The sequence below is a fragment of the Lepus europaeus genome, chromosome 8 (genome assembly GCF_033115175.1).
Source record: "Lepus europaeus isolate LE1 chromosome 8, mLepTim1.pri, whole genome shotgun sequence".
In the NCBI taxonomy this organism is placed as follows: Eukaryota; Metazoa; Chordata; class Mammalia; order Lagomorpha; family Leporidae; genus Lepus; species Lepus europaeus.
In genome coordinates, this window is record NC_084834.1 from 46,217,621 (window position 1) to 46,223,880 (window position 6,260).

Below are 6,260 nucleotides of genomic sequence, written 5' to 3' on the forward strand. Positions count from 1 at the left end.
TTGTCATATCTTTCCTATCAACTCTTAATTATTCTTATTTCTTACACGTTCTGCCACGCATTATTCATAACTCTGCCTTAATTTCTGTGTATTCACCTAATAATTCAGCTTGATTTACTAGGAACTCATCATGTGTTCTTATCTTCCATGTACCTATCGGCATTTATTATTTTGTTTCTTAAGTTCTATGTAATAATCATAATGTAAATTTAATATTTTTTCAATTTTTCTCCTATTTCTCCTATGTCTTTATTAGTAAACTAACTTCCAATTTGTTTGCCAAAACATTATGCTGCCAAATAATTCATGACAAACTTCAAAATTTCAAGCTGGCTTTTTTTTCTTGGCTTCATTTTTACCATATGTATTAAATCAGAATATTTTATTATAAAAACATTTAAATGTGTTTAAGGTATCCTAAAGAGTTTTTGTCATATATTGCATTCTTATATGCCTATCTATTTCCATCTCTTCACTTTCTCATTTTTTAAAGATATATTTATTTGCTTATTTGTTTGAATGGTAGAGAATAGAGAGGGGGAGAGAGAGAGAGAGAGAGAGAAAGAGAGAAAGAGAGAGAGAGAGAGAAGGATATCTTTCTGCTCTTTCTGCTGTTTCACTCCCCAAATGGCTGCAATAGCCAGGACTGGGCCAGGATGTAGTCAGGACCCAGTAACTAAATCCTAGTTTCCCACATCACTGGCAGACGCCCCAGTACTTGCACCATAACCCGCTTCCTTCTCAGATGCATTAGCAGGAAGTTGAATTGAAGTGTAGCAGCCAGAACTCTGATATGGGATGCTTGTGTCAAAAACATTATCTTAGCCTACTCTATCACAACGCCAGCCCCTGTTTTCTGACTTGTTTCAGGGCTTGTTGTTAGTAATTTGAGAGCATTAGCAATCAAACACCATGCGTTTTTTTTTTTTTCTCTTGTTCATTTGTTTAATTTTAAATACTTCACAAGTACATAATTTCCTTGTTGTCACAAAACTTGTTTCTGTGCTTTATTGACTGACTCATTCTTAGTACAATATCTTATGCATAAATATTCAATAAATGTTTATTAAGTGAATTTATGTTAATTTTGTGCATGTTTTATTAATTAACCAATCAAAGCATTGATCTACTTTAAAATTGAGCCTTCTTTATTAAACTATAAAATTTTAACAATGGACATTTTTTAAAAATAATGCATAAAATTAATAACAAAAATCAATATTCATAGCCAAAAAATAATGACTTATAAAAGAAGTGTAGTCTATTTAGGAGAAAGTAGTAAAATTGATTCTTAAAGTCTTTCTTCATTTTCTATATAGCAAACGTGTACCATGTATTTTATTTTTAAATAAAGCTCTAGAATCTTCAACTATTAAATCTGTGCATGAAAATGCCTAAATCAACTTAATTTATTAAAATGTTATAAAGTAAGTTCCAGTAAAATTACACAAAGGGCAACAATGTGTTTTATTTTCCTTCTCACTTTTTGCTAATATGTCTAGGAAGTTTATATAATTATTTTAATTAGGGTTATGAACTTCTACTTGGGTAGGTGAGGGGCTAATTACCTAATTTATATGCAAACTGAGCAATTTTCTCTAGACTCTTTATCATTTCATATTTCCTTTAATTGCCTACATTTTAACCAATTAATATTTATTTTATTTTTTCTTAAATTAATGATTAAGAATTATATCCAGTATAAACTCTAAGTTGATGTTTCCAATAAATTATTTTATCACCAATATGCTTTATCTTTACTGTTTTGTATTTATCGGTATTCCTACAAGGAATAGTATAACTTTAAAATGCAGAGTTATAATCTGCATAAAGTCCGTATAAATTTTAAACTTTACATTATAATAATAAAATTTAACACTGTGATGAATATTCTTCCAACTGATTAAGTTAGTGGAAAAACTGATCATGAATTCACGTTTCCCTTGATATTTAGTGCATCGTAGCAGCAGGCACTAGAACATGTATTCACACAATATACCTATTGTTAGCTTTACACTTAGCACATAAGTATTTTGTCTTGTTCTGTTCATACTGTTATAAATACCTGATACTGGGTAATTTATAAAGGATAGAAATTAGTTTCTAGTTCTGGAGGTTAGGACGTCTAAGATCCAGGTACTGGTTTTGGGGTCTCTGCTACAATAATGATGTCTTGAATGATGTCTTCATATAGCAAAGGGGGGAGAAGGGGAAAAGGGCCCCTGGTTTACTCACATCAGTCCATTTATAGAGCACTAATTCCATGCTTAATGACTTAATTCTTAATGTCTAACCATCTCTTAAACATACTATCTCTTAATATTGTTGCATTGAAGTAGAAGTCCAACATGAATTCTGGAAGAGACACAAACATTCAAATGATAGCATGAGACATACAACCCCGTGAATTAATGAAAATAAAACAAGGCAAAAAAAAAACCACTTACATTTATATTTGAAAAGTTATATACTTGCAGTATCATATTTATTTTCTGTTTAGTTATCATTATTCAGATTTAGCACACAGAGTGAGATTTCCATTATTTTACACAACAGCCATCAAAAGTTAAGATGTTAATTCTTTTCCAATGACCCAGAATATTTAATATGCATACAAATTTTATAAGATTTAATTAAAATTTTCTTCAAAATTATTAAATATTAATCTCTTTGTTGAAACCAATACATATATAAATACATGCATAAAAGTCACAGAAATTATACTGCTGCCATCTTATTTCAATACAATATTTTCATTGATAATTGATATTTTTAGTAGAATTTGTTTAAATGGACACTGACTCACACTATAGATGATGTAAGAAAGTGATATAATAGAGAATAATTATATTTCTCAGCAGGAAGAAAACAATTGTGTAATTTTAAATACCTGCTAAATAAAATCAGGTGTTTGACAGCCTTACACAGTTAAATCTTATAATGAAGAAATAAGCTAATTATGCTGGTAACTATGCAAAGCATTGTCCTTTTCCTCTGTTGGAGGGCATGTATTCTTGAGCATCCTGTGTGCTTTCTTCCTGAGGGGTGAGATTGACCTAGAACCCTACAGACGTCTCTTCACAGTCAAGCTTGCCAACTACTTGTCAGAAATGATTAGTGAGAAATGAGAAAAGAACATTTCCCCGTAGATAATAGGGGGCAAATAGAAGAGACTCTGAAATTGTCTGAGGGAATCACATTTGTTCAGGAAAAACAGTTTGGTTTTGAAAATCCATAATATCACAGACCAACCTTTATTTTTACATATTTAAACATGAATCATATTGAACTTGACAGGTTGGAGATAATGGAAAAATCTGTGCCAACTCACTAAAGGGTGTGTATGCATTGTAATAGTTTTTGCAGAAAACAATAACCGTATTTGTGTTATCCAGATGAGATCAGAGTATAATTAATCATGATTTCTCCTCATCATAGCTTTTAGAAACTTACTTTAAGTGTCTTTGGATTTATAATAATCCAAATGCATACTATATGTGAAAGAAATATTTAAAATAGGAGAATTTATTACTACTCTATTTTGGCTTTTAGTCTGAATATATTAAACATAAAAGCTAAAGAAAGCTGTAAATTTTTCTAAACAGATTCATAAAAGCCTCACAGTCTATATTATGAAATCAATATTAATGTTGGAGTAATATTTGATCCAACAGATTCCTAAGATTAATGAGAATTCTTCAGTTATCATTTCAAATCTGCTCTTAATGGTAAAAACAAGATAATTCAGGATAACAAAATGGGAAAATTAACATGCAGAATTAGAGTAATGGGTTTGAAAAATGTGCTATATTTTGGATGTATAGCAATTTATATTTGATGTGTATGTTGAATAAGACAAAATATCAAAGATAGTTGAACTAAATACGAGATCACTAGATTCAATATTATGTCATACTACACACTGAAAAATAATATGATTCTCATTTATAACCCTGAAAGAAATTAACTGCACTCCTAGGAGAAATTTAAGTTTAATGTCTTCTTTTGCTAATAAGTTTAAAGTTCAGATGGTAACTTTCCATCTCCATTTCATGTAGCACACAACATAAATCCTTAAAGCTAAAGGATTCTTGTTTGTGAATGCGGTTACTGCTCTTTTTCTTTTGTTCTGAAGTAGTACAGACTAGAAACGTAGACTTATCCTATCTAGAAAGGAATTCTTAAAAGTTGAATAAACACAACAATATAGTAGTATTTTAATTATGCAATGATAAAACATTATAATAATTTATGAAAATTAATATTTCATCTTGAGAGCAGTAGTTTGTACTGATTAGGATTAAATCATGTTCCTTGGGATGATAGAGACAAAGCTCAAAATCCAAGCAAATTGTGAGATCATGGAATTCAGTAAAACAGAGATTTTGAAGAACATATACCCTATGGATGATGATGAATTAGGATTAAATGTAGCTTTCAGAGCCGGCACTGTGGTGCAGTAGGTTAATCCTCCGCCTGTGATGCCAGCATCCCATATAGGTGCTGACTCTAGTCCTGGATGCTCCTCTTCTAATCCAGCTCTCTGCTATTGCCTGGGAAAGCAGTAGAAGATGGCCCAAGTGCTTGGGTCCTTGCATGCATGTGGGAGGTCCAGAAGAAGTTCCTGGCTCTTGGCTAGGGATTGGTGCAGCTCTAGCCATTGCAGCCATTTGGGAATTGAACCAGCGGAAGGAAGATCTTTTTCTCTGTCTCTTCCTTTCACTGTCTGTAACTCTACATCTCAAATAAATAAATAAATAAATAATCTTTAACAAAAAAAGTAGCTTTCCTAGAAATTGATAAACAAAGTGACCATAAAACTTAGAATTTAACCAGAAGTCTGTTTTTGCATCTTTCCTGAGAAAATATATTTCCATAAGTACGTAATCTTTTAGGTTTGCACAAATATGACCCATATAACATGAACAACCTCAAGTCAGAGATTTAGTCTGAAGAGATCCTGCTATGGTTTTAAACCTGAGTACTTGGTGGAAGAAAATGTACATTACCATCTTGAAAAACCAACTTCAGTCTGTCCTAATTTTATTCTCCCAGATATATTTCCATGAGTTAAACACATATAGAAATACTCCAGTATACAATAAGGAAATAATTGAAAAAAATGGGCAATCGAATCAGATGAATAAAGATTCCAGATACTGGAATTCTCAGAATGTATAACAACCAGGTTTAAATTCAATGAGAATGAAAGTGAATGGTTGAAATATTATTCAACTAATAGTCAACAAAAAAAAAAACTTACTAATTTATAACATATTAGAAATAGCTAAATTTAGAAAAAAAATTGTTAAGTAAAACCTGATTAAAGTAACTGAAATGCTTAAAAGAAAAATATAAAAAGGAACAATCTGGGGAAAGATTAACTGATATGATAGATAGATTCAACCTGACTGCTATAGTCTAGTATGCTTATTAGCGATAATTACTAATTGTAGATCTAATGAAAGCTGTTTATGCTCATGTTCAAGAGGAACAACAAATCACAAGCAAGATAATAACAATTACTTTATACCTAGACACTCCACTTCTGATCCAGCTATCTGCTGTGGCCTGGGAAAGCAGTAGAAGATGGCCCAAGTCCTTGGGCCCCTGCACCCGCATGGGAGACCTGGAAGAAGCTCCTGGCTCCTGGCTTTGGATAAGCGCAGCTCAAGCCATTGAAGCCAATTGGGGAGTGAACCAGCAGATAGAAGACCTCTCTCTCTCTGCCTTTTCTCTCTCTGTGTAACTCTTTCAAATAAATAAATAAATCTTTAAAAAATCAAAAAACCCTGCATATTGACAACAGAAAATATGAAACAAAGATCTTCAGAACTACCATAACAAAATGGCTTCAATGTCAACAATATCAATACTGGGGCAGTGTCTTCAATATCAGATACACTACCATATATTAGAGATTTATAAAACACAAAAACATCTTTCAGAATGAGTGAAAATAATTACACTAGAGAAGAAGAAAAGAGAACTTGTCACCAGAAAAGACTTTATTTTATCTATTGTGAGTGGTGCTTCAGTCAACATGAAAACCTAAGTATTTCTTTGGTCTGCAAATTTCATTGCCTGGAGATACATACTTAGACATAGGATAACTGGGTCATATGGTAAATCTATTTTTAAATTTTGAAGATCCTAAATACTGTTCTTCATAATGACTATACTAATTTTCATTTTCACCAACAGCATGTAAGAGCACTCTTTTTTCCTACATTCTTGCTAGTATTTGTTATTTTTTGTCT